The 7,303-nt window shown below is 42.1% G+C and overlaps 1 long non-coding RNA gene across 2 annotated transcripts; it reads left to right on the forward strand.

Moving 5' to 3' along the window:
• Positions 1 to 238: 238 nt before the first annotated feature.
• LOC131489388 (uncharacterized) lies at positions 239 to 7,090 on the forward strand. Of its 2 annotated transcripts, XR_009250526.1 has the most exons (4): positions 252 to 610; positions 727 to 908; positions 1,289 to 1,371; positions 4,183 to 7,090. It is a non-coding gene; the product is annotated as an uncharacterized LOC131489388 (long non-coding RNA). The 2 variants fall into 2 exon arrangements; XR_009250525.1 differs by having other exon boundaries at positions 239 to 610; positions 727 to 1,371.
• Positions 7,091 to 7,303: the final 213 nt, after the last annotated feature.

A 7,303-nucleotide genomic window follows, 5' to 3' on the forward strand; every position in this document is an offset into this window, starting at 1 on the left:
CTGCTCCTTCCCTGCTCATGCTCTGTCTCAAAAATAAAAACATTAAGAAAAAAAAATTTTTTTTTAAAGTGCTCTGGCCCTTTAAAAAGTCAGAGGCGGGTTAAGACAGCAAAGGAGGAGGTGTACGAAGCTGACGTAAAAAGCTTCATGCCACATTTAAATGAGCATGCGTTAAAACTCCTTCCCTCACCACGTTCCTTCACTCAAGTGCGCGTGCGCTGCCTGAACCTGGGTGTGTGGGGCGGGAGGTGTCGGCTCCGCCCGCCTACTTAGGTGGGCGGAGACAGTCGCGTGAGTTCGGTGAGCCAGATTCTCCCGCGCTATTAACCAGCCCGCCCCCTTTTGCACATGCGCGTACATCAGTACTAGATCCATGGGTTGTTGAGAGGCTGTGGAGTTGCGCCTGCGCTATAGACCTCCCTGCCGGAAGTGGGCGGATCGTGTTCCAAAGCCTAAAGGGCGGAGGGAGAAAGCGCGGCAAAGATCTGTGTTGCTGAATGGAACGCTGAATCCGGACACTGTCCCAGGTGTCCTGCTGTAGAACTACTGAGCCTAGAAATGTAAAGACCAGAATATGGTCAGAGAGAACTTACTTTTCGATTTTAAAAAGGTTTTACAAGATTATTCTGTTTACATGTGTGTTAAATGAAGATTTTAAGGAAAGGGAGGATTTCCCCTAAATTTCCTTCCCCACCGCCCCCCCCCCCCGAATTCTTACATTTCTAGAAGACTTCAGGAGTCAAAGAGATATTTGAATGCCTATATGCCCAGTTGGAGAACCAGTATTCTGGCCAAAAACAAAAACAAAAAACCAGCGTATGTTCTCAACCACAGAAGCGTTCGTCCCTAGTCAGGAAACCGTTAGGAAGATACATTAAATAAGAGCCGGAAAAGAAATCTGCATCAAGGTAAGTGATTTTGTGTCGTTAAAATTGTAAATGTTTTGAAGGTCCCTTGTGTCAGTTCATCAACTTTATTCCATAACCATTTGTGGAAAGCATATTATGTTTCATACGTGTGCACCTTACTGGATACTAGAGATTCAAAGATGAATGTAACAATTCAACCCCTATCCTTGAAGAGTTCACACTGTGGGGCTCAGGGATAGGACTCCCCCTGGGCAAGGTCTTGAAAATGGGTATGATGGTGCAAAGTGACTCTGAAGACTGTCTTGACCTCAAGATGGCAGATGGTGTCCTATGAACAAAGTGGGGTAGCCTGGGGGGAGAGGAGATTAGACGCCAGTGGTCAGGAACTCGTGTGTTTTCTTGAACTTCCTTTGATACAGGGGATGAGGCAGAAGGTGACTTGGACCACAGAGACCCGGTTAAACAGGGAGAAGCTGGAAAACTCTAAGAACGTCTCAAGCTGGTGAGCAGAGAAACCTCCATGCCAAGAGTTATAAATCCTAATCAAGGATCCAAAAACTGAAGGGAAAGGAAAAGTGATTCTTGGGTATTCTGATGAAGTTACTCAGACATTCTATGGAGCTGGGGAGAAGATTTTCCCTTTTGGATAGCTCCCATCTCCTTAAACTATCTCCTCCTTGAGAGATTGGATCTTAGAAGGATCCTAAGTCAGGGCTCCTGGGTGGCTCAGTTGGTTAAGCATCTGGCTTCGGCTCATGGGTTCAAACCCTTTGTTGGGCTCTGTGCTGACAGCTCAGAGCCTGGAGCCTGCCTCAGATTGTCTCCGAATCTCCCTGCCCCTCCCCCGCTCGCACGCGCGCACGCGCACTCTCTCTCTCAAAAATAAATAAAACATTAAAAAAAAAAAAGAAAAGAAGGGTCCTAACCCAAGAATGCACGTGTTGTAGAAAGAATGAACTGCTTCATAAATGCCTTGCAAGGAACACAGAAAAATAGCGAAAAAGCAAACAAACCTTAAATTGACTCAAAATATACCCATTAGTACCATTTTCCCCTTAGAGGATTCACACAGGCCTCATGCTAAGAAGGGCTTTGTGTTTGGCTTAATGCTTTGCTGTCACCATTTTGAAATTCTTAATTTCTTTTAAAACATTTTAAATATTTATTTTATTTATTTTGAGAGAGAACATGAGTGAGCCTGGGAGGAGCAGAGAGAGAGAGAGAGAGAGGGAGAGAGAGAATCCGAATCAGGCTTCTTGCTGTCAGCGCAAAGCCCAACATGGGACATGAACTCACGAACTGTGAAATCATGACCTGAGCTGAAGTTGGACACTCAACCAATTGAGCCATCTGGGTGCCCCAGAGACCAGACATTTCTGTTGTTAAAGGCCCCTAGTTTGTGGAACTGTGTTACAATAGCCCTTGGAAGTGAATAGTTTCCCATAGGTCCTTAAAAAACTACTTTATGAATAAATGGATTGATGAATAAAATATAATTGTATTGTCTCTGGCTCTTTAAAAGATGACAAAAAACCTATCAAGATAATAACTCCCCTTTTTTTTTTTTTTTTTAAAGCAGTCTCCATGGCCAATGTGGGGCTTAAATTCATGATCCTGAGATCAAGAGTCTCGTGCTCTACTGACTGAGCCAGCCAGGCACCTCACTATCCTTTTAACTCCAGTGAATGGTTGAAAAACTGGTCCTTTCCACAACCTACTTCATTTTCTCCCATTTTATAATCACTGCATTTGATACTGACTTTGTCCTGTGTCTCACACATGTCCTGCACGTGATAATATGGGCGGGTAGAGTGGGTGGCTGTGGTTCCCTGCAGTAGACCCTATTGGTTGCTACTGAAATTTGATCCCCTTTTCTTCTTGATGGCAGATCTCCAAATGTATAAGCTTCCTTCTTGTTCAGGGAGGGTGACCCCCACCTCCCAGAGCCAGGGGGTAAATTATCATTGAGCAAGTCTTTTCTGTAAATATAGTAAATATTTTTTGGCTTTAAAGGTCAAATGTTTAAAGGCAACAATATATAACTATATTTCTAAAATGTTGAATGAAATTGAGATTGTGTTATAAATGATATGGACCTCATTCAAAACTCAAAACGTTAGGCTCTGCTTTAGTTCATTCAGGCTTCTGTGACAAAATACTACAGGCTGAGTGGCTTATAAACAACAGAATTTTATATCTCACAGTCTAGAGGCTGGAAGTCCAGCCTGGTCAGGTAAATGCCCTCTTCCAGATTACAGACTTGTTTCTTCACATGGTAGAAGGGGCTAGGGAGCTCTGTGGGATCTCTTTTATAAGGACACTAATCCCATTAGTGAGGCTCCACTCTCATGACCTAATCACCTCCCAAAGGCCCCACTTCCTAATACCAGCACATTGGGCATTGGAGTTCCAGCATGTGAATTTGGGGGGACACAAGCATTTAGGCCATACCAGGCCCTAAATATAAATTATTAATAAGAAAATCTCATGGGGTGCCTGGGTGGCTCAGTTGATTATGCATCCGACTCAGTTTCAGCTCAGGTCATGATCTCATGGTTTCGCGGGTTCGAGCCCTGCTTCAGGCCTGCGCTGACAGTGTGGAACCTGCTTGGGATTCTCTTTCTCTCTCCTTCTCTCTCTGCCCCTCCCGTGTTCATGCTGTCTCTGTCTCTCTCAAAAATAAATAAATAGACTTAAAAAAATTTAAAATACAAAAAGAAAATCTCCTGATCTTAGGTACCTTTCCAAGGAAGAGTTCGGTGTTACAAATCTATTCCTGTATCCCAGATAGTTATCTGTTAGTTTTTGTGGTAAAACAAACAGCAACCTGTTTCTCAGTGGCATCCAGCAAAGAACATTTCTGTAGCTTATTCAGTTTTGCTGGTCCAGGCTGGCCTTGGTTAAGGCAGTTCTGCACCGAGTGTCTCTCATTGTCCCTCTGGGATCAATGGGCAGCTCAGAAATACTTTAACTGCAATGGCAGGAGTGTGAGAGAGCAAGCCTATTCATTCAAATGCTTTTTAAATCTTTGGTAACGGACAAAACAAGCTACATGACCAAATCTCAAATGAAGTATAGGAAGTACACTGCCTAGGGAGTGTGGAGTGAGTGCTCTGTTGATCTGGTTACAATGAGTCCTTTACAACAAAATTTTCTATACAAGCTACTTTGTCGGATTCATAGCAATGGTTTGGTGAAAAACAAAAACAAAAAGAAACCTGGGACAAGCCCCTGCACTGTAATTTACTGGATAATCTGGACAGCTTTCTTTCCTTTTTTTTTTTCTCGTTTTATTTATTTTCGAGAGAGAGAGAGAGAGAGATTGAGAGCATGCAAGCAAGCGAGGAAGGGGCAGAGAGAGAGAGGGAGATACAGAACCTGAAGCAGGCCCCAGGCTCCAAGCTGTCAGTGCAGACGACATGGGGCTCAAACTCAAGAACTGTGAGATCATGACCTGAGCTGAAGTCAGATGCTCAACCGACTGAGCCACCCAGGCGCCCCTGGACAGCTTTCACTCTCTGAATCTCAGTTTCCTCATCCATAAAATACACAATAAAAACATTGACCTCTCAGGATTGTTATGAGGATTAAATGAAAATGTTTGTGAAAGTGCATTGTAAACAGTTAACACCTGTCCACATCGAAGGTCTGTGGAAAATGTATTTTTTTAAGTTTTATTTTTTAAAAATTGTTTCTTAATTTTTATTTATGACAGAGACAGAGCATGAGCAGGGCCGGGGGGGGGGGGGGCGCGGCAGAGAGAGGAAGACACAGAATTGGAAGCAGGCTCCAGGCTCTGACCTTTCAGCACAGAGCCCGACGCGGGGCTTGAACTCACAGACCGCAAGATCATGACCTGAGCCGAAGTCGGACGCTCAACCGACTGAGCCACCCAGGCGCCCCAAGTTTTATTTTTTTAAGTAATCTTACAACCCAAAGTGGGACTCGAACCGATGACCCTGAGATCAAGAATTGCATGGTCTTCTGACTGAGCCAGCCAGGCGCTGCTGGAAAATGTATACATGGTGATGTTTGCCCTGTCGTCAACCCAGGTAGAGAGCTGGGAGGTGCTGAGCAGTTGGTAAATTTTTTAGAGTGCTTTTTCTGGCAGGTGGCACTATCTCCCCATTTCAAATAGCCCAAAAGCAGCTTTCATGAAAACCCACTTAGATTTTTTGTAAACCATCAACACACTTTTCAAAGGTACTTCAAAAAGGCAGAAGGTTTGAACTCTTAGGGAGTATGAACCACTTTGAAAGACACTTTGGTATGATCTGGTGAAACTGAAAGTATGAGTAACCTTGCCTTAGGCGAATATATTCTTTCTTTTTTTTTTAGTTAAAAAATGTATTGAAGTACAATTGACATACCGTGTTATATTACAGGTGTACAACATATCGAGTCAGTGCTTCTATTCATTACTCAATGCTCACCGTGATAAATGTAGTTGCCATTGGGGCGCCTCTCCCCCTCTTCCCTGGCTCACGCTCTCTCCTCTCTCTCAAAAAAATAAAATAGGTAATAAATAAATTTTTTAAAATGTCCCAAATAGGCAAATCCATAGAAACAAAAAGTACATTAGTGATGGTCAGAGAATGGGGATGAGGGGGAAGAGACTGGTTGCTAAAGATGTGAGGTTTCTTTTTGGGGTGATGAAAATGTTCTGGAATTAGTACTGATGGCTGCACGAATCTTTGAGTATACTAAAAACCACTGAATTGTGCATTGTTTTTTAAAAAATGTTTATTTATTTTTGAGAGAGAGCGAGCATGAGTGGGGGAGGGTCAGAGAGAGAGGGGGAGACAGTGGGTCCAAAGCAATTTCTGTGCTGTGACCGCAGCAAGCCCGATGCGGGGCTTGAACCCAGAACCTTGAGATCATGACCTGAGCCAAAGTCAACTGACTGAACCACCCAGGCGCCCCCTGAATTGTGCACGTTAAAGAGTGAATTTTATGGTAAGCGACTCACATCTTAAAACTTGTTATAAATAATATATGTTTTTGCCTACTGTGTGCCAAGCACTGTGCCTGGCGCTGGGATTGCAAAAATGAGCAAAGCTAGACAGATCTCCTACTTACACGTAGTGTATGTCATGTTAAATACTGCATCACACAAAAGATCTTGGAAGATCTTCAAAGGGAGGGCAATCCTGATTCGTAACACAACACTTCTCAGTTTTTCTGCCTTGTAGCATTGTTGTTATGACGAAACAAGGCTTCAAATCTCCTTTCTCAATGAAAGGAAGTAAAGGTGATGCCTGCCCCCTACACCGTACCGTGAGGGTAACTAACAAGGGAAGAGAGCCCTTGAGTATAGAATGGAAAAGATGAAAACATCACGTTACAAACATGTTTGATTTTTTTCTGCTTTTTATTTTATTTTGGGAAATTTCAAAAGAGAGAATGAAGGAAGGAGGGAAAGTTTTTACTTGTGAAATCTGCATATAGGAAAATGCAAAAAACATGTATAGCTTAACAAAGAATTATGAATAGTCAATAATATTGTAATAATGTTGTCTAGGGACAGATGGTGACTAATTGTTTTTTTTTAGTAGGCTCCACGCCCAACATGGGGCTGGAACTCTTGTCCCTGAGATCAAGAGTGGCATGCTTTGCTGACTGAGCCAGCCAGGTGCCCTTGTTTATTTGTTTGTTTGTTTAAAATAAATTTTAAAAATTAAAAAAAATTTTTTCAGGTAACTCCACATGCAAAGTGGGGCTCAAACTCAGAAACCTGAGATTGAGTCACACACTCCCTTGACTGAGCCAGCTCCTGGTATTGTCTGTCTTTTTGACTTTAGCCATCCTAGTGGGTGTTAAATGGTATCTCATCATTTGACTTTTATTCATGACTATAATAATGTTGAACTCAGTAGATATTTGTTAAATGCAGGGATAATCATGGAAATTTCCAGTTTAAGTAGCTGCATCAAATTTTTACACTGGTTTTTAAAATTAGTACTTGAATTGTTTTCTTGTTACAAAAGTAGTACATGCTGAAATGACTATCGAAATAGTGGTTACCTTTGTGGGGAGGGAGGGAGAAAGTTATGATCAGGGAAGAGGAACATGGGGTTATCCAGGTGATGGCAATCTTATTCTTGATGTCGGTCTTAGTTGCACAGATTATATTTATAATTATTATTTAAACTGTATACAAAAATATATATGCACTTTTCTGAATATATGTCACAATAAAAAAATGTTCTCAGTGTTGAAAATTTGGAATCAAGTGTTTTGTTTTATTAAAGATGAAGAGCACTGAAGTATTTCTACCACGTAAGCTTTGGGAATGGTAGTTTTTTAGGTGGGAGGAAAAGGAATATCTGTTAAATCTTGGTTAAACAAACTTTTTGCCTTTTGTTGGAAGAAACAAATTCTGAGAAGTCACCAGCAGGTGGTGCAATGAAACAAGAGTTACAGCCTAAAAAGCA

Source organism: Neofelis nebulosa, chromosome 11, assembly GCF_028018385.1.
Source record: "Neofelis nebulosa isolate mNeoNeb1 chromosome 11, mNeoNeb1.pri, whole genome shotgun sequence".
In the NCBI taxonomy this organism is placed as follows: Eukaryota; Metazoa; Chordata; class Mammalia; order Carnivora; family Felidae; genus Neofelis; species Neofelis nebulosa.